Genomic DNA, 21981 nt, shown 5'->3' on the forward strand with positions numbered 1-21981 from the left:
TTTTTTTTTTTTCTCTTTTTCTGGGTGGTTTACCCAGTTATCATCTACTGACTGCTGAGTTGTTATCTACACGCTAATTCATCTTCTACATGACCCTTATCCCAAACAAAACTCACCAACTTTGTTCCTTATTTTCTATCACCTTCTTATGTTGCTATAAAAATTACATAAATTCAACTACCGAAGCGGCAACCCATACATAATAATGGACTCCTATTTCTCCTTCTCTCTTCAATTACCAAGTTTCCCGGTTTCAACTTTGATATCCTGGAAATAGGATTCTCCATTCTCTCTAATCCATCACTCTAGTTCGAGACATCATTATCTTTTACCCAAATTTCAGCAAAAATCTCTGCACCCAGCCGCCTTTATCCAGCTTTGCTCTCCTCTTATCTTTTTTTTTTTTTTTAAGATTTTTTTAATGTATTTATTTGACAGAGACAGAGACAGCTAGCGAGAGAGGGAACACAAGCAGGGGGAGTGGGAGAGGAAGAAGCAGGCTCCTAGCAGAGGAGCCTGATGTGGGGCTCGAACCCATAACGCCAGGATCACGCCCTGAGTCGAAGGCAGACGCTTAACCGCTGTGCCACCCAGGCGCCCCTCTCCTCTTATCTTTTAAGTTTTTCTTCACCCTGCAGAGTTAGTACTCTCCCCCAAACATGAATATGATTTAATTTACAAGCCTTATTTAATTATATCTTGATTCTAAGTCTTTTAATTCATGAGTAGGTTGTTTCATGAATGCATTTCAGCTAGTTCATGTATTACTACACTTATTTGTATATTTGTACAAATATCATAAATACGTATATAAATATATATTCAGAGGTTAAATGCATTTGAGAACATTTATATTTTATGTAAACAAAAAACACTCATGACTAACCAAATTAAGTCATATTAACATTAAGAAGTGTGGGCTAAAGAAAACATAATTTTAAGTATAAAATGTAATTATCAATGCCTGTTTCTGTTCCTTACAGCAAGTCACTGCAGCAGTGCTTTCAGAAATGATTTGAATCTAAGATGGCTTTTTAAAATGCTGTCATTCTCCATCTATTCAGGCCATTTGATTTCTCCTTCCCTCCCCAAAATGTCTTACACAAAAATTCCCCCAAATCTTTCCCTATTAACTAAAATTTAGCCTAATCAAGCACAACCAGCTGAGTATCTTCTCTTGGAACACAGGTTCAAGGGAGAGCAGGTGTCACCAAGAGTAACTCAAGCCAATGAGAACTAAAGCCAGCAGCTCATGTTGACATGGATATCCCAGCCTATCTACAGAGTGGTCAACAGTGGAGAGAGCAGTACAGCCACCCTTTTCTATCACTCAGGAAGGTGTTTCCCTGTTTCCTTCAGCCCTGCTTCTCCGTTCTGTGTTCCATTTCTAAGTGATTCCCATCTTTGACCTTATGATTCTTCTATGTCATGTCCTAAGACTCTCTAATTGATTTCACCTTTTCACAAATAAAACATTTAGTGGATCCTAGTGCATGGTCTTTGAAAAACACTTGTTTGCCTCACAAATGTACTTGCCATTCCCAATTCTGATTATTATTTTAAAAACATTTTCCAGTTCCTGAGTCAAACATTTTTGCCCAAGCCTTTTCTTTTTCTTCCTAGTAAAATACTGTTTACCCAATAAGTAACACCCTTCCTATCCTCCTTATACAGTTTCATCTTCTAGGCCATGACTCGATACACCAATCTTTTACTCCCATCTGTAGATAAATTTAAAAAAAGATATCATCACTGTATCACTGAAGTCTTTCTTGTTCATTTCCTGGTATCAGGGTCTATATGACAGAGTGGGCCACTTAGGATTACAGTGACTGATCTACTGGGTTGTGTACTGGGTACTGACTTTAATGGGAAATTTTATTTCTACAGTTGCATTTTCCAAGTAGTACTTCCATTGCTGTAAATAATATCAACCCCAACTAATAAGCAATGGAAGGATAAATATAATACTTTGCCAATACACTGTTTTCCAAACTTAAATATGGGTATTTTATTTTTGCTTTCTTGGAGAAGCTGCTCCAGAGAAATAATGGTCATAAGATTTTCCCCCTAAATTAATAGTTTCTGACCTACTAACAGGCAGGATTAAAGTTTGATTGGGGTTGGGGTTGGTTTGTTATTTAAACTCTATGAAATTCTTATCTGAACTGATTTCTCCATCTCTAAGGTTTTGGGTCTCCATTGCCTTTTAACTGTGCTTTTTACAATAAAATAAATACTCATATTTTGATCAGAGCAGGTATTGTAAAAATGAGCATAATTCAGAATCAGAACCATGGATAATTTAGAGGCTGTATATCTTACTTCCTAACAACACAACTGACCAATGACGTGGAATAAAAGGGTTAGAAGCAAGCTTATTTGTTGAGTTTATTTACTCTCAGAATTCTTGGTTTAGTTATATAAAAACAACAACAACAACAACAACAACAACAATAACAAAAACCTCTCAAAATGGAAATATTTTGTTTTTTCCTAAATATCTCTGGGATTGTGTGAACAACATTTGTGTCTAGTAGTCCATCGTTTTGGATCAACCTGGCCTAATCAAGTTTTCTCAGAAATAAGACAAGGAAGAATCATGATCATACATTCAAATTTTATGCCAAAAATGGGAAAACTTGTTTTAAAAATCCCGCCATTGTGCCCTATTCATATGCAAATAATCTTTGTTTAGAACTTGTGTGTATCCAGTGACCCATCCATGGGGGGACTTGCATCTGCACTTTTGAATTTAAGCATCTCGTGTACATTAGTTTCCTAGAGCTGCCGTAACAAATTACCACATACTGGGTGACCTAAAACAACAGAAATTTATGATCTCACAGTCCAGAAATTCAGAAGTCCAAAACCAAGAAATTGGCAAGTTTCGTTCTTTCTGCAGGCTCTGAAGGAGAAACTGTTCTGTGCTTTTCTCTTAGCTTCTGGTAGTTGCCTGCAGTCCATGGTGTTCTTCATCTTATAGATGCATCACTTCATCGTGCTGCCCTCTTCATATAGCATGCTTCCATATATGTCTGTGTATCTTCACATGGCCTTTACAAGGACATCAGTCATGGGGGTTAGGGTCTACCTTAATCCAGTATTACCTCATCTTAACTAAATATACCTGCAAAAAGCGCATTTTCAAAAAGGTCACATTCTGATGTTGCAGATGGGCATAATCTGGGCTGGGCAGAGGGAGACACTATTTAACCGAGTACCCCACATTACCTACTTTGATCAATAAAATGTGAGCAGAAGGGTTTTGTGTATTCTGGGTTTAAGTTTTAAGTGTTAACACTAGTTTGCCAGGCTCTCTTACTTTTCTCTTGACTCTGCCAATGAATAAAAATGGAATCCCCATCAGCCCAGAAAAGAGCCTCTGCAGTGACATATGATGTAACAGGTCTCATGTACAATATATAGATATTATCATTTTTAAACTCTAAGATTTTCAAGTTTGTTTTTTTTTTCTTCACGGAATAATTGGCTATAATGACTGATAAAAAAAGATAGTATTGGATCAGAGGTGCTTCCTTAACAGACAACCTAGAATATCTGGCACTAGCTTTGAAGCTAGTTATTTCATGGCAAGGGAATTTCTACAGGCTAGAAATGTGCTGATACATGTCATGCAATGATTCAGTATTTAGAAAAAGTATCATATGTGATAATTTAGGAAGGAGGTATTGTACCTACTAAGCTTTATCTTTAAATGAAGAGGTGAAAAACCAATGGCAGTAGCATGTTGTCTTGTAGTTGCACTTGCCAGGATAATGCAAAAGAGATGACCTCAGAAAAGACCTAGCTATATTGCAAGGAGAATGTAAAGAAAACAGAGAATACAGAGTCAAATGACTTTCTGGGTTGCAAGTTTATCCGATACTCATCTTTACTTATTATATATACAACTGACAAAGCAATTGAATAAAAAAGGCCAATTATAACTCGGGCTTAAGGATCAATATCAAGGTGTAGTTATCACACATATTTAAATAAAACTCCTAATGGATATAATTTTCCCAGAAAATTCTTTCATTGGAAAAATACAGCTTTGAGAAAAGAGAAAAACAGCATTCCTCTCCTATGGAAGCATAATAGGCTTAAGTGTCTAAACTAAATCCAGGGAAAGAGACATGGTTTCAGAAGAATTGGTGTGTCTATTTTCACATGAGACTCACAGCAATAAAAAAGATAAGAAAACAATGAACTTTTTGAGATAATTGTACAGACAAACAAACCATGACCTAAAATTATTGGGGGTTGTTTTGATAGTTAAAACAAAGGCTGACCTCCCCAAATTCTATAGACAAGAAACAGGCAGAGATAATCAGCTACAAACAAGTTCATATAATATCGTTTAAAAATCTCACCTTCTTATTGGCAAAATCAAATCATCCTAGAAGATTATCAATTAATTGTAGCTATAAATAAATTTAGCTAAACATTAAAATTATTCATTATTTTTACAATAGAAAATACAATACAAAAATGCATCTATTGTCTGGTAGTTATTGGTAATTATTGATCATTTCCAATCTATATAACATAAGAATAAATATACATACTTCTTTTTGTCTATGTTTTCCTATAATTGGAGAAGCAGTAAGCTAACAATGGGTACAGATTTAAACATTTGCCAGAATTTAAATGTTTTGTATTTTTGGCTCACTTTCCACAAGAAATAGTGTAGTATGAAAAAATTTTCAAACGTCTTTCAAAATGCAAATTTAGAGAAAATTTTTAAAAAGGAATCTTTCTATGTTTTAATAAACTAAAGATTAAAGCAATGTTTTTCATTTTCTAGGTTTTTTTTTTTCCCACTAGAAAACACTGTCTCTCTTCAAAGAATGATCTAATTTTAGCAGCAGGTACATTAGAATATGTCAGGTGGGACATTTACGTAAGTATGCCCACAATACAAACTTGAATATGTTGTTTCATGTTGCTAAGACTTACTGAATCAGGCTGTGAGCCCCACTCTTCCTCACAGCAGTAGATATAGTAAGAAAACAGAAGACAATGGGGGGGGAATAAAACACAAGTCTGTGTATGACATTGTGTATAAAACCAGGTAAATCTGATCTCAGAACAATGCATACTTTTGATATGCAGTTCTAGCTACTCTAGTAGGGGAAAGCAATTCAGTAATAAAAGTAGAAAGCAATGAAAGGAGTAAATATCAAAGAAATAAAAAAACAAGATTTGGTTTACGGTTTAAATAAAAAATCTGTTCAGACTGCATTTTGAATGTTCAGAAAACAAGCAAGCTAAACACAGTTATATGTTTTCTTGTCAAAACAATGGTATGAAATCCATCAGTATTAAATGGGTACATCTGTGCACATGATTGCACTTTTGTAATACTGGTAACTCCGAAGATTGCCTTTGACATAATTTCAAGCTAGAATCTGTGATAGGATTGTTATGTCAATTATGAGTAGTTTATCAAGTAATGAATTACTTAGCCATAGACATGGAATCACATTCTAAAAGCATGCTCAACAGTTTAAAGTAAGCTTAAAAATGAATCAGGAAAGAATTCAGTACAAATGACAAGTGTTTGCAGAACTGAAGAGAAATGTAGAATATATTAAAAATTTACTATATTTCAAAAGTTATGCTTAATGTGTTTTGCCTATAAAATGATTATATTTTAATATAAAGTTACAAATTACATATTTTAATAACAAATGCTTTACCTTAATGTCTACCTTCCTATTCAATTTTGTCACATAATAATGAAATCATGGAATTATTCATACATTGAAAAAAGAAAAAGATCCAGAGATGTTTACTGGTTCCTTCCTAGCACACCACAAGCACTCTGCTAGACAGGGAGTAACAAAGTACTATTTATACCACTGGGACATTATGTAGTAGGAGGAGCAGAAGACAAGTAAATAGATTACAGAGTATGAAAAGTGGTATTAAAAGAGTGTTAGAAAATCTCTCATATCAGGTCTAACCACAGACAGTTCCTGAGAGGGGACTGGAGTACAAGTTGCTTATTTGGTTAGTTATCTTAAGAAACACCAGTAGGTTAAGGAGCAAGTGACACAGAGAAGGAAGAAAAGACCACAAAGGTGATGCCAAAGGGCAGGGCACTGTTTGGGTCAACTGGGACACTAAGAGATTGTATGGTATCCTTAAGATTGCTCACCGCAGTGCCAATCCTTGTCCTAGGTTACGGTTTCTCAAGGACTTCAAAAGCTCTGTGGCATTTCAGCCAGGCCAGCACTTGAGAGTGCATGCGATAACACATAGCTAGATGGTATGGGGCCCATGAAAGAGGTAAGAACATGGACAGGATAGTACTAGAGTCTGTTACAGAAGTATACCAAAATGCACCTGCCCCCAAAGAAGAATGGGGTGGGGGGAGAACTGGATGTTCCTTCCAGTATAAAACTAAATGATTCAACTTCTAAAAGTTAAGTTGGATTTAGCAAGAAGCATGATGTAGGGAAAATACCAAAAACAAACAAACAAAAACCCAAAAAAGTCAAAGTGCAGCATGCCACCTTCAGAAGATGGTAGTTTATTTATAATTTTGTTTCTTTTTGTTCTTGTGCTTCCTCTGAAAGAGGTAGGCAGATAGAAAAAGGAATGAATGTTTTAAATTTTAACATAGACCTTTCTGTTAGATTCGTGTTCATTTAGAAAGTTATCCTGAAAACTATAAGACTGTGAGAATTTTAAAAAGAGCTCTTCTTTTAATCTTTCATTCATTTTTTCCTCTTTTTTCCCCAAATATGTATTAAGCCTCCTCTCTCTGTCAGACCTTGTACTAGGTTTTGAAGATAAAATGTTTGCTGTCCCTGTGCAGTCGGGGAAAAGACAAAGCAGTAGTTCTCAACGTAGTCTTTTTTTTTTTTTTTGAGGGGGGTACAGAGGGGCAGAGGGAGAGAGAGAGAGAAAGAATTTCAAGCAGGCTCTGTGCTCACTGCAGTGCTGGATGTGGGGCTCTATCCCAAGACCCTGAGATCATGACCTGACCCGAAATCAAGAGTTGGACGCTTAACTGAGTGTGTCACCCAGGTGCCCCTCAATGTCACGTTATATGTGCTCAAGTTGCAGCCTGGTATGCAGAAGATGTTAACAGCGTTTCTGTAATGGTCGAAGGGGGCTCCCCCAAAATTTACACTCAACTGTAACCTCGAGATGTGACCTTACTTGGAAATAGTGTCTTCGCATATGTAATTAGTTAAGGTAAGGTCATACTGGGTTAGAATGGGCCCTAAATTCAATGATTGGTGTCCTTATATAATGATTGTGTGGAAACACAGACACAAACTGAGGGAAGAAGGCCATGTGATGACAGGGGCAAGGACCAGAGTGACACAGCTACAAGACTAGGACAGCTGAAGACTGTAGGCAACCACCAGAAGTTAGGAGAGAGGCAAGGGACATTTTCTCCCGAGAGCCTTCAGATGGACCTTGGCCCTGCCAACACCTTGATTTTGGACTCTAGGCTCTAGAATTATAAGAGAATAAATTCCTTTTGTTTAAAACCTTCCATTTGTGGTATTTTGTTAGGCTAGCCCTGGGACCCTAATAGAGCATCTAACTCAGACCTGAGGAAAGGTGAAAAGAATGTTTGGTTTGGGAAGGAATATGTCAAGCAAAATGAAGCAAGATGTATAAATATCCAAAAAAGTGAGAAGATTTTGCTCTTGAATAACAAAAATATTTTTTATAAGATGAAAACCTGAAGTGACTAAGCTAGAAGAATACCGGAACTGTTAATAAAGGTGCTTCTTGCTTGTACGTTAAGGATATTAGAAATTTATCTTTGGGCAATAGGAGTCATCAGATATTCTTGGACAGGGAAAACAGAATCATACCTGAAGTTCATAAAAATCATTACAAGTGCATTATATTCTCCATAGAAGAATGGGCAGAAGAGGCGAAAATTTGATGTCAGAAATACCAGCCATGAGGTTGTTTTAGAAATCCAGATGGGAAGTAATTATTAAATATGGAAGGTGTCAGTGGGAATGGAATGATGGGGATAGATTTGAGAGACATTTATGAACTAGAATTTTTATGATTTGATGACTGTTAAAGTACAAAGAATAAGGAAGAGAAAGCAGTCAAGGGTGATCAGATATCTGCTTGGACTGCTACGTGCAGCGATATTCACTGATTTAGAACAAAGAGGAGAATGAGCAGGTATACGAGAGAAAGCTGATTTCAGGTTTGGACATACTGAGTTGGGGTGTCTGTGGGATATGCAAGTGAATACATCTAACAAGCTGCTGAGTATGTGGGTCTGATGCTCAAAGGAGAGATATTTGTGAAAGAGAGTTGGAAGGGAAAAATTGTTCAGGGAAACAATCAGATTAGTGCTAATGATTAGTAGAAACTAAATGATCAGTGGAAAAGGGTGGTAATGATGAAGACTTAGATGAGAGCAGAGATTAAAGAGATCATAATGAAGTGAAATATACAGGACTTACTGGAAAGAAGAATACTTCCAGAGGGAGTTGTGGAAATACTGTTTTATTTGCAGAGAGACTTGAGCATATATGTATGTTAAGAGGAAAGAACCAGTAAAGATGGGCAGATTAAAAGCAAAGCTGAGTGAGATCCATGAGAATTAAGGGAATCAGATTCAGAAAACAGGTTTGTTGTAAAGAATAATTATGAGCCAATGAGTCATCCTTAATACCTCAATGATTGTTGACCTAAGACACAGCCAGGATCAGCTCACTGACTGTGTATATAAAAGTTGGCAGGCACCCTCTAGAAGATTATATCTTCATGTGCAAAATCAAAAGCTGTCCCATTTTTCTCTTTAGCAGCATCACTTAATAGTGGAAGTGAAAGATGATACTGGACTGTGAGCGTTGGAAAAAATTTGTAACATGGAAAGATGCTTAAATAATAGAAATACTTGTATAAATCTTCATAATAGCTTTTCTAACAACTGGACTTGAAGTGTTTTATCACATATTCCTAGCCACTAGCAGGCTTTACACAGTCGACAGAGTTGAACAGGCCTTGGTACTCACTGCTTCATCCAGGAACTTTACAGAGATCACCAGGGGCATGAAAGTGAGGCACGGATTCCAGTTTTTAAACATATCCTGTGAAGAGAGAGAATACACAGATGAAAACTGGGATATATTTGAAGGTGTAGGATCTACATGAGAAAGAGAGATGGGATCTGATGGTTTCTAATTTCTCTGTAAGGTAAGAGCTAAGATTAGCTGCTGAGAATGAGGGTGGCGGAAGTGGTCCATGGGTGGAGGTTGGTGAATTCTTAAAATAGCTCATTTGGGACCAAAAAAAAAGTTGGCATGTAGAACACTGCTTTGCAATTTAGAAGACCTCATAATGATTTCCTAATGTGTTTGTTCAGAACTGTAGTAGTTGCTGGTGGTGGTAGAAAGAGGTTGTGAATTACAAAACACTGAGTAGTTTAGCTTTAGGTTGTGATTCAGCAAGTGAGTTTAGTCCATTGCAGTTCTGATCACTGCAAATACACTGCTGGTCAAGGCCAATGATCCTCACATGGTCATTCAGAAACAATAGCCTGTGAAATGATTCAGTATGAAAACTGCAGCTTTTCTTTGTTCCCTTTTGTTGCTCTTTTCCTTTATAGTCCTCCCTTAAAGTTTTTTTCCTTCCTTTCCCTCTTTTTGCCCTTCACTTTTTAATGTTTTTCTTTTTCTTCATTCTTATTTTCAGCAAGCATATGCTTTTTTCCCTAACTCTTGTAGACTTTACTTTTATTATATTTCAGATTTACATATTTGACATCTAAAAATTCAGGTAATGCATTCAGGCTTATAAGGAAAAGCAATTAACTTCTAGACTTACTATTCCTATCCCAAGTTTCTTGACAATCAAATACTTCACCTGGTTTGAATCATCGCTTCTGGTATTTATTTATTTAAAGTTTAGATGTTAAATGTTTTCTCCTAAGATGGCAGATGAGGATTTAAATGTCTTGTGCCCACCACTCACAAGTACATTCCCCACTCCTCTTCCTTCTGATGTAATTCTATCACAATATTGATTACATCAACTTTTATTTAGGATTTGTAAGATGTTGACTATGTGAATATTGTTCAGAGCAGAAACAACTTTTTTCCCCCTTGTCCGACTTTTTAAATTTCACTGGAGTTAACAATTACCTAGATATTCCTTGGCTGAGTTTTCTATGTACCCTAACACAAACTCAGCACCAAATTTCTGAGATAAGTATACATTTCATCTCAGGCTTGTAAAACCCATCTGGTAATTTACTAGTTCCATCTGTGTACTTTTGCCTTTCTCAAACTGTCCATCTTTCTCTCCCAATGTATGCTGATAATCTCAAACTCTGACAGCTTTCAGTTGATGTTTCTTTCAACATCAGCTTGGAGATTCTATTTGTTTCTTTCCTGTTATATATTCTACTTTGGCTGCCATCTCTTACACCCTCCTTTGGAACACAAGTTATAGTTGTGTCAAAGCAAAAATTGCACCCAACGAATTTAACCAGGCAGGAAGGCTTAGTTCAAAATGACTCTAACAGCAGAGTGAGGCCAAAACTTTGAGCTTAACTCCACTGAAACAAAGGGCTGGAAAGATTTTAATTGGTAGGGTGGGGGGAATCACTGGCCATCTGTGCTTGTTAACTGGCTTTATCCAGAGAAAAATAAACTTCCCATATCTTTATGACAGAAAGTAGTTTTACAACTTGGAGGAAGGTGCCTGCCTAACATAGGCTCCTATTCTGCCAAGAGAAATGGTCATCACACGTTTCAGAGGAAGATCTGCCTGGCTTGTAAAACCACCAAAAGTCTTTTGAAAAGATTTACATCTCAAAGAAGCAGAGAAATAATTTACAATTCCAAGTTTCTAAAGCCAATGCTTTAAGAAAAGGAGGTCAAGGACCTACAGTGAGGAAGAAGCTTGTCTAAATTCTAGTGTTGCTGAGGGAGATGGTAGGGTCTCCTCAGTCAGGTGCCTTATAGAGGGACTTGGCTGGTCTTTTAAAACATTTTTGAAACTTCTTTGAGGTATTATGTGTCTCCCACTTAAGTGACAGTTTGTTTTGATGTAGAATTTTAGATCGAAAGTCATTTTTCCTCATAAGAAGGCATTGTTTCATTGTCTTCTAGTTGTAATACTATTACAAATTGTAAGCTACTCTCATTTTAGATCCCTAATATGTGCATGCTTTTTTTTTCTTTATGTAAGATTTTGATCTTATTTTTGCTCCTATGATTCTGAATTTTTATTCAAAAATATGTTTTGCTTGTGAGTCCCATTTAATTCATTATTCTAGGTATGCAGTGTGGCTTTTTTTGATGAAAAAGATGAAAAATTACATCCTTTAGTTTAAGGAAATGTTCTTATATGATTCTTGTATGATATCGCCTGTATTTTTTTCCCTGTTTACTTCTGTATCATTTGAATGTTGAAACTTGTGAATTGATTATTTTTTAAAATCTTTTTTTCTTTCTACATTTCCATTACTCTTTTGCTGCTGTTTTTCTAACTTTCTAAAATCTATTCTCAACTTTAGCTTCCGTTCTTCTCTAATTTTGTGGTGATAGTGAATGTGGTGGCTATTTTTTACGTTTTTCCCTTCTTTTATAAATTCCAAGAGTTCTTTCTTATTGTCTGTATTTTTTCCCTGTAGTGCCTTTTTCAATTACTAAATATACGATGGTATCTCTTAGCTCTCTGAAAATTAATGGACATTTTGAAGTTTCTCACTACTACTTACAAGCTCCCTATTTCCTCCAAATTACTCTTTTATCTATTTTTGTCCACATGCTTGTTGCTTTTTGTTTTGTTTTGTTTGTCTTCTTCTTTCATATCATTGGCTTTCCTCAAGTGTCTGCTGAATATTCTCTGCCATTTCTATTTAAGTGCAAAGCATTAAAAAGGTGATGTTCAGCTTGTTGTGCATGGGCAAGCTTTGTTTATATCAGGACTCACTATTGCGTAATAACCCAGAGACTTACCAGACCTAATGGGACTTCTAAAATGCAGAGACCTATAAATCTCTCTTGGACTCCAATATTCTTGGTCAGGGCAATGGGTTATGAGTGAATATAGTGACCTTGACCTTGACTTGCTGCATTGAGTACTGAGTCTCAACTTTATTGTCAACTTTGCCCCATACTCCAGGTGCAGGGCGGGCCTCTCCAGTTTCTTCTCCAAATGGAATAACTCTTATTTACCCTCATCGTTGGCAGAGGCAATTGCCCATCTAAGTCCTCCAGGCTTTTGGAGGTCTGATTCCCTCTAAAGACTTTCATTTAGAGCTAGTTGTTGCTCCAATTCCTCAGACTTTTCCAGGTTTGCTTCTTGTTGATTCTCCTCTGTGTTCCTATAGATATCCATCCTTTTCTATTTTGCCAAGTCAGGTATCACTTGTCTGTCAGCTTGCCATCTTCCAAATTTGTTCGACATCTGTTTTCCACTCCTTTCTCTTGTTTATTTTGTGTTAGTTTTTCTACAAAAAACTGTTTTTTGTATATTGAAAGAATTGTACATAAACACATGCATTCAATCTGTGATGTTTCAATTCAAAGAGACATTAGTTTTATAATACACTCAAAACACATTACCCATTTGCTTTTCATGTTATAATAGGTTGTGAATTGAGATATCTGCCACATAGTCTATTTAGATTAGATTGATTTGTTTGAGGGTTTTTTGGCTCAGGATATAATTGTAAGATTTTTTTTAAAAATATATTTCAGGTAGAAGGATATAATTGTAGGATTAAAAAAATATTTCAAGTAGTAGAGAAATTGGGATATTTCCATTATGTGTTGGTGGGTGGATTTTAAATAAGAGGAAAAAAACAGGAAAAAAAAGAATACGTGAGACTGGGACTAGACAATAAGCATGGGTGGCATTCTAAAAGTGCTTAATAGAATACTTGAAAAATTTCTTCTTTACAGTGATAAATGTAAATGTGGCAATTAATCTCATTTCAGATTTTTGAAAAGCTCTGTAGTATAGGTAACTATATCTATACCTATCTCTCTCTATATATAAAGTACATACTAAAATATAAATATGTTTATATACATACATACATATATCTCTTTATGTAGTTATATAAGATTTTTAAAGGAATGGCATATAATACCAAAACTTCTGCAATTATAGTTCACATGTATCCTAAACAGCTGTAATATGAAGACCCAAAGTTATTGTATTTGAAATGGAATATTAAAAGGCAGGAGGAAGTATTAAGCAAAAAGGTCTTTGAACATTTAGCAATTAAAGATATATTTCATATTCTTCAAAATAAAAAACAATTGAAGATGATTTGTTAGCCCAAAGAATGTAACTAGGGGTTTCTTTGCTTTTCAAACTGGCTCTTATGCTTTAGAAAAAAAATTTTTGTCACAAAGAATAGAGTACTATGCTACAATTTGCAATGTTTCATAAAATATTTACTAAGTTTTATATAGTAAGGATGTAAAACATATTTTTAATTAAAATTTTATATAAGAGTGTACATACCTACAATATACATGTATATTTTTCATGGATTATTGGGAATATATGTAAGACGAATGAAGGGGGGTTAAACAGAAGGGGGAATGAACCATGAGAAACTGTGGACTCTGGGAAGCAAACTGAGGGCTTCAGAGGGGAGGGGGGTGGGGGAATGAGATAGGCTGGTGATGGGTATTAAGGAGGGCACATATCGCATGGTGCACTGGGTGTTATACGCAAGTAATAAATCATGGAATTTTACATCAAAAACTAGGGATGTAGTGTATGGTGACTAATATAACAAAATAAAAATTATTAAAAAAAGACCCAATTATTGAGCTAATTAGGTTTTTTTTTTTTTAAAGATTTTATTTATTTATTTGACAGAGACAGCCAACGAGAGAGGGAACACAAGCAGGGGGAGTAGGAGAGGAAGAAGCAGGCTCCTAGCGGAGAAGCCTGATGTGGGGCTCGATCCCAGAATGCTGGGATCACGCCCTGAGCCGAAGGCAGACACTTAACGACTGCGCCACCCAGGCGCCCCTAATTAGGTTTCATAATACTTTCTCATCTCTGCAATTTTTGAAAACTAGAATACTTGGGAAATACATTGAATGTGTCATAGTCTTACATTAACACAATTGCATTAAAGTAAAGCCAGAAATCGTCTGCCAGAATCTGTAACTGACTGGTATATTTGCATCCTTGTTTTCTATCTCCTCTATCAGCACATTGTTCTATACATTGTCTATACAAAATGAAAATTTGGGGTGTCTTTTACATTTCTCTTTATCCTTAGTGGCATTATATAGTCTCTAACCTCAAAATACAGTGAATTAACTGAAACTGGACTACATGTGAAGAGAGAAGCTGAAACTAGAGATCTAAATTAACTAGAAAATAATCAGTTTTTAAAAATTGGTATTTTAACAATAAATATGGTAGCTATAGGGCATTGGTAGGAGAAACTTAAATTATTGTGGTTTTATGGTTGAAATAATTGGAATTCCAGGGAGTGAAAAAAAAATGTAAGGCTATTATGAGAAAAAAAGTTGCTATTTGAAAATCAATAACAACTCTCTTTGCAGATACATTATCATATATTAGCTGGACTAAAAGTATATTCAGACCAGAGTGACTATTTAATACTTATTGCTATGTGAGCATGGCCACCAATTTGCATCATTTACTTCCGTGCCATTTTCAGATACCTGATATTAGTCTACTCCCCTGAATCTAAAGATTCAACATGAAGACAAAATTTGGTTTCTAGGTATGAAATATCTATAAGTAAGTTTTAAAACGCCCTCCTTTCTGCTTCCCTGGTGATCATTCTGCCGTACGTACAAGATCGTATATGTCCTGCATTGTACTCTGGACTCTGGCGAGGAGCTCACGAGGGTGGTGGTGAGCCGCTCCTCCCTCACAGCGCGCCTCGTGGGAGCTGATTGCACAGCAGCGTTTCCTCCACGTATGGAGAAGGGGTTACCTCACTTGTCACGGGCTACTGAAAGTCGTCAGCTTTCATCAGTGGATCCTGACAACACGGAAGGAATGATTCACCTGAAGGAAGCGGAGGGCATAGCATTTCCAAAGTGATCTCTAAAGACTGATTATTTCTTGTCCTTGACACCCTGCCAAGGGCTAGATACAGCGAACATTTGGGATGTAATGGAGCCTACAAATCACTAGTTGCCTAGAGTCTCCCTGGGCCTCCAAGAGGATAGCGTGCTTGACTTTAGTTCAGTTTTTATTACATGTTGTAAACTTTTGACTGCTCTGATATGCCTTGTCATTGATGTGTCAAGATTGGATTGTGACAGGGTGTCTGACCCGATTGAAATCAAGAATGCTCTATTGGATCTTGTAGAAAATAATGGGAAAGCTTCTGTTGTGGGACCTGGGGCAGCGGAATACATTTCATAATCACGTCATTGAAAAAACACAGAGACTTATTTTAAGAGCATTTCAGTAGGAGTGAAGGGAAGGGGCTTTCCTTGGCCTGCAAAAATTATAATTGAATCATACGTTACAAGAATTCAAAAACTATAAAAGTACAAGTTACATACATTCTGCCTTGTGCGAGAGCTAACTTTGCTGGTGGAAATTTGTGCATCCGATACCTGCTCCTAAGAGGTGTTCTGTTGTTATTGTTTTAAGCAGTCGATGTAAATGATTTCTTTAGCGCACAAGAGAAAGCACAAAAGACTTGTTTTCAAATGAAAGATAAACTTTGCTTTTGTTATTCCAGTATTCAAAGTGCTCACTTGATAATATTTCAGAATCTTTTATGCCTGTTTCATGAAATGCGATTTCGAACAATACGATCTCACTCCATAAGAACACTATCACTGATAACTGTGGTTTACCCTGTGGAGAAGGGATTGTGGATCAAACCTGTTTTTTCTTCTCCAAAGACATTTCCTACTCGGAAAAGCTAGTAAACAAGACGATAAGGGCATTATTTTAGCCACAGTAAATCCTAATCAAAGTACCAGAGTACTGGTGGGAAGGAGTAGCTGCAAAACATGCTTCAGGTTGATTCTGTAATTTTTCAGTAGGAGAGTGCCCACTTGTAGATTAAAAGATGCAGTCCATCGCTGCCTGGCAAAGTTGATATTTTGAAGAAGTGAAGTAAACTCTCACATCCCTCCCTTGAGTTTAGGAATATGGCCAAAGCAAATAAACACAGCTTCTCTGCTAGTATTTGAACCAAATGATCATATTCTAAAAACTTCCTTGCAAAGAGTCCTTTAAATATAGGCAGAAAAACTGTGGGTTTTTAAAAATTGTCATTATCTTTAAAATTCATTCCTCTCCTCATGCTTCTCTGCCCGGCTTGTGTAGGGTGTTAAAGNCTGGCTGTCTCTATCTCTGTCGAATAAATAAATAAAATCTTTAAAAAAAAAAAAAAAATAAAAAAAATAAAAATTGTCATTATCTTTAAAATTCATTCCTCTCCTCATGCTTCTCTGCCTGGCTTGTGTAGGGTGTTAAAGANGTTAAAGAAAAAAAAAATAACAGAGCCTGAAAGTAGTTAAAGCAGTAAAAACAGACTTTATTCAGGAAACTATTATAATAAAGGGAATGAGACATCAGTATACAACTGGGCTTGATTCTGAATGTAATGACAAGGGAGGATTTGTAGTCTCGCAGCAGGGTAGGTGGGTGGGTGTTTGGCAGGGAAAGTGGTTGGTGGATGGAAGATTACTGAGAAAAGACATCAAAGGTTAGAGGCGTTCTTGCTAAGCTGACCTAACAAGATTCTTGCTGAGGGCAGGCCAGACTGAGCAGATATCCCTTGGGTGGGGGTGGGGGGCATATGGTGGAACATGAGGAATTTGATCAGATATTGAGGATGATCAGGTATCAAGGGTGGGGGCTTCCTTGGAAACTGACTTAGCAGAATTCTTTCCAGAACTGGGCTATGCAGGCCTTGGCAAGGCTGGGGCCAAGACTGAGGCGTCATCGAGAAGAAAGCTCAGAGCTGCTTGACTAAAATGTGGTCAAGGAGAGAGTCTTCATGAATGGTAAAAGATTGGTTTTCATTGGCAGTAAGTTTATTGGGGATGTCAATCGTAATTTTTTTCTCTTCTCAATCTTTCTTGTCATGAAGTATCACCCTGAAGTTAACGGACACCCACCATGATTTTCTGAGACCTATAGGCATCTTCTATGAAAGTCTAGTACCATTTTGGAGAAAGCTACATATTTATCGAAAGGATACATTGCATGGTTGCAGCATTTAAGAATTAACTGCAAGTTTTTGGAGTAGTGGTTGAGAGGCAGGCTTTAGAGTCAAAATTTTCCATCTTGCTTCCATTGTTTGTTAGCTATATAAACTTGGACAAGTTACTTCCTCATTCTCAATACCTCGGTCCCTTTAATATCATATCGGAGATCATATCTTATAGGAATGTTAGAGGATGACAGAAAACTAGATATGTGCTATCTCACCACATAATTTAATTAGTGCTAATATTCAAAACAAAGATGAGGAGATTTGATTAAATAATTCTATTTAATTGGAAACAAAGCAGGGAAATGAGGTTTCTAGAATTGAATAAAACTCTTTAAAATTCTGGACTCTAGAGCCTGTCATTGCAGAGTGCCCTCTCTGTCAATTGTGGTTTTAAATCTGTTACTTATACTTGTGCAGCTCCTCAACATGATAAATTATTAAAAAATATACAACATCTACACTTACTTTAGGTTTGGGGGAGATAAGGAAATAAGGCAGATGAATTTAAAAGAAAAAAATCAACCTTGGTTCGGAAATAATGATTGCGACAATGATTACAAGTACTTATAGAAACAAAGGAAGGAAAAGACATACAGATGTAAAAGATCTATTAGCTTAGCTAGTAATCCACATGTTTTTGCTAAACACAAATAAAAGTGTGTGTCTGTGCATGTATGTGTGTGTGTCTTCTAAAGACTTTTGATTCTCATTTTAATTTTCCCATGAAATTGAATTTTCTCGTTTCCCTCGGGAGGCAGTTTGCTACATAGTCTTGAATATTTCATTCAGAGATGTTCATCCATCTCATTCAAAAAAGTTCACCTATATTCAACTTCACTTTCCTTATTCTCAAATATTATTTGGCCCATCTTTTTCTATTATAATCCACTGCCATGCCCTAAAATGCATTACTCTGAATTGGCAACCAGGACTCATACTACTACAGTATTACATAATTAGAGGATGAGAGTCTTGTTAATTTAATATACATTTATAGTCAGTGACCCATACAACTTTGCTTTTTTTTTTCTTTTCTTTTTTAGTGTGTTTTCTTTTTTCTTAGAGTGTTGTTCAAATCAGAAATTATGTGAGCAACACCCGGAGGATCTTTGGCACTCTTTAACACACAATCACACGCTGAGCACTGCTAAAATAATCCTTAACGTTTAGCAAAAACAAATGAATTTGAATTAGAAAAAAAATTACCAGCACCTATTCTGGGTAAGTCAGAGTATTACATTTTCACCACTTCCTGCTGTTCCACATGTTAGGGACCGACTGCAGCTCTTAGTAAGAAAACCAAACTCGGTAGACATTGTCATGGGAATGCAGAGCAGATTTCAGTGCAATGATGGATGGGGACTTTCATGGGGCTGTCCCTTGGATTTCCAGCAGCACAAATGTCACTCAGTTGTAGGGGAAATGGGGAAAAATGGCTTTTTCAGCTTAGAGAGGGAACACCTTTTGAGATTATTTAGTGATGATTTTTTCCAGTGTAACATGATCCATCAGTGAGCAATTCCATAGCAAATTGGCATATAAAAAAACAAAACAAAACACAATTATATTGACTTGCTGATTCCCTTTTGTTTGTTACAAGAATATTCTCAAAGTTTGGTGGAGACAGGGAGATGGGCACCAAGAAAAGGATGGAATTCACTCAGAATGCATATTAGTTTTGGAAAAATTCTTAGCTTTATTTTCTAATTTTACTAAAGAGCAAATTGGGAACCAAAAGTGAAGTCATTTATGCAAGGTCATACACAACACAGTCTCAATCAATCCCTCATTACAACGCAAAGTCAAAGTACACCTTTTTGTTTAGTTCGGTCTTGTGGTAAAATGTCTTCCCATCAGCTTGAGATAACATGGGAGTCTTTATCTTCAGCTTTCATAACTTCCATAGCTGTAAACTTGATCTAATAATCTTCCAGATATATTCATTTCTTCACAAAAACATTTTTAATGGTTCACAGAATTTGTATTTTATCTCTCATACTTTTAATGTATCATCTTCCTTGCCAGCTGTGCTGACCCACCTTGCCTGCCATCTTTGGTGACGTCTACATCTCCTCCATCCTTTGGGAGTCAGCCTTTAATTTATCTCCGTCTTCACCTTGACTTCTAATGAATGAAAGAATAGCAGCATTAGCATCTGTTTGTCTCTTATGGTATACTGTATGCTCTTTGGGGAAATGCACTCTGTCTTATCTTTGAATAATAAATTTAGGGTTTGCTAAAATTTCTTGCACATAGTAAACAAAGCAGTAGTGGGTATGAAGCAATGGTTGAAACTAGAATCTCTTATTTGTTTGTTTTTAATGCACTTACATCCTACTTTCCAAACAAAAAATTCCAATATGAAGTATGTAAGATAATCAGTCAAGTCCTGCTTTAGTTCAGACCGTCCTCAGGTCTCTTGTGGCTTTCCTCTGGGCTATGCAACAGTTTCTTAACTAATTTTTCTTACACTTACTGTGCCTCCTTCCACATTGCCCTTGTGTAGATATCTGCATTTCTGGGTAAATATTATCTGAATACCATTTAAATGATTTATAACCCAATTTCTCCTTCATTTCAATACACTCATTGATATTTCCATAATTTTTGGTCTTCAGATCAGGTCTTAAGGAAAAATAATGCTCCTTATATTCATTCATCCAAACATGTGCCCACCTCAAAGAGTTATGTGTCACGGTGTCCTAACCTTTAGGAGATCCATCTGGTGGCCTTTTTTTCAGAAAACATGTCCTACTGTAAAGCAAGGGATGATGAAGAGCTTAGCACCACATTTTCAGATCCTAAGTGATATTTCTAAATCTTTTCCTCCAGATTTACATGCCACTGTCATACTGCCAATTCACTGAAATACTGTCTATTCCTGGCAAACAATCCTCCAGTCATTGCGGGTAACTTTATTGATGTATTACCTCCCCCTGGTCCTCGTGGCTCACAAAGGGGAACAAGGGCCCATTTGAAGTGTAGCCCCCAGCTGAATCCTCCCTGTTCCACAGAGGACAACAAGCTGTAGACAAGCCTGTCTGCACCGATGATATCAGATGGGTGGCAAGCCACTGTCAGCTGGTCCTCCTGGACGACAGCCAGCAAGGGCTGCAACCACATCACATTCACTTCACAGTGGCTGTCCAGCAACATCAGAACTTCTCCTGTAGCATGGGTTGCTCCAATCATTCTTCCTCAAATCAATCCCTCACACTTTGTATTTCTTATTACTTTAACTTTTCCAACAAGGTATTTGGGGATATATTTATCTAACTCTCCTTTCAAATCATCAAAGTCACTACCATTATCCACGGAGGTTATTTCATGAAGATGACATGCTTGTGTGTGTCTATGACTGGGCACTGTCCCGGGCAAAGCCAACACAGCTTCACTGAAAGAGACAAATAATAACACTAGGGACTGTTAGATCAGTCAGGTAAAGACTTTTCTTCACGTGCTGCTTTCCTTGTGCTGACAAGTCTCTGTGGTAGGCCAAGCAGTTACATATTAAAGGTATGCATCTGAGAGTCTAAGTCCCTCAATTCCTGATCACTTTCATTAAAAATTATATCCAATTTAGAAGATAATGTCACATTGTTTTTTTCTGGATCTTCAGCATGATTATCATATCACAATTTTGTATGCTTTGAACTGTGACTCTAATGCTGGCCTTGGAGCACTAGTGAAACAGGAATAAAATATTTTAGGGAATGATCCACAGGGCCCAGACCCCTGGATAGGCACATATGTAAACAACTGAATGAAGTTGAAATAAAAAAGAAGCGAAACTGTCCAGGTCACAGATATAAAAAGGCACCTGAACAGAAATATTGAACAGAATTATACTTACATTGTGGATGTAGCACAGCTCAAAGGACTTTTTCAATTTCTTGGAGCAGAAGCTGCTGGAGCCAGAAACTAGTGCTGGAGACTGAGTGTGGACCAACGGGAGAGTGAATATCTCCCAGACACAGTTGGAGGTGGGAGTGGGGATGCTTCTGCGGGCTTCCAGGTACCCCATCAGGTCCTCACGTTGAAGACTCCAGAAGGATACCTTGTGACTCCCAAAACCAGCAACCTAGGATCAGGCCTTCACAGAATCTGGCTGTGTCACTCTCTCTCCCTGCCTTAACCCCGGGTGGGGTAGGAGAGGCAGTTGAAAGGGGCTCCAGGAAGCCCAGCAACCCAGCTTCCGGCATGCACTGGACATGTTGGCAGTCACCAGGCCCTGGGTCCTTGCGCCCCCATCTATTTATTCTCCCTTTCTCTTTTTCTTTCCCCCAATAAATTAGCTAGGCTTTTAAAATTAAACAAGAGTTTTGGAATGCTGGGTGGTTCAGTCAGTTAAGCATCAGACTCTTGATTTCAGCTCAGGTCATGATGTCAGGGTCCTGAGATCAAGTTCTGGTGGGACTCTGCTCTCAGCGGGAAGTCTGTTTGAGATTCTCTCTCTCCCTCTCTTTCTGCCCCGCCCTCCTGTTTGCGTGCCTGCTCATGCATACTCTCTCTCTCAATAAATGAAGAATTAATTAACTTAATTAAACAAAAGTTTTAAGAGCATGTCTTGGGAAATAGCAAAGAGGAAGTTTAAACAGTTCCATGCCTCTCTATTCCAGTTTGAAGTGAATGGAGGATTATTTGAAATAGAAAAGATAGGGCCAAGTCCTAAGTGAAAGCAAGAAGAGGAAAAAAGAGAAGAGTAAGGCAAAATAACAGTGCTCCATTGGTAACTGGCTGTCTATTCCTTTTTTTTTTTGAACTTGAAAATCTCC

At 37.0% G+C, this 21981-nt stretch overlaps 1 pseudogene; it reads right to left on the reverse strand.

The window, feature by feature from the left end:
- LOC100479365 overlaps positions 1–21230 on the reverse strand; it is a 75485-nt pseudogene extending 54255 nt beyond the window's left edge.
- Between the last annotated feature and the right edge of the window lie 751 nt (positions 21231–21981).

This window comes from Ailuropoda melanoleuca, chromosome 7 (genome assembly GCF_002007445.2).
Source record: "Ailuropoda melanoleuca isolate Jingjing chromosome 7, ASM200744v2, whole genome shotgun sequence".
Lineage (NCBI taxonomy): Eukaryota > Metazoa > Chordata > Mammalia > Carnivora > Ursidae > Ailuropoda > Ailuropoda melanoleuca.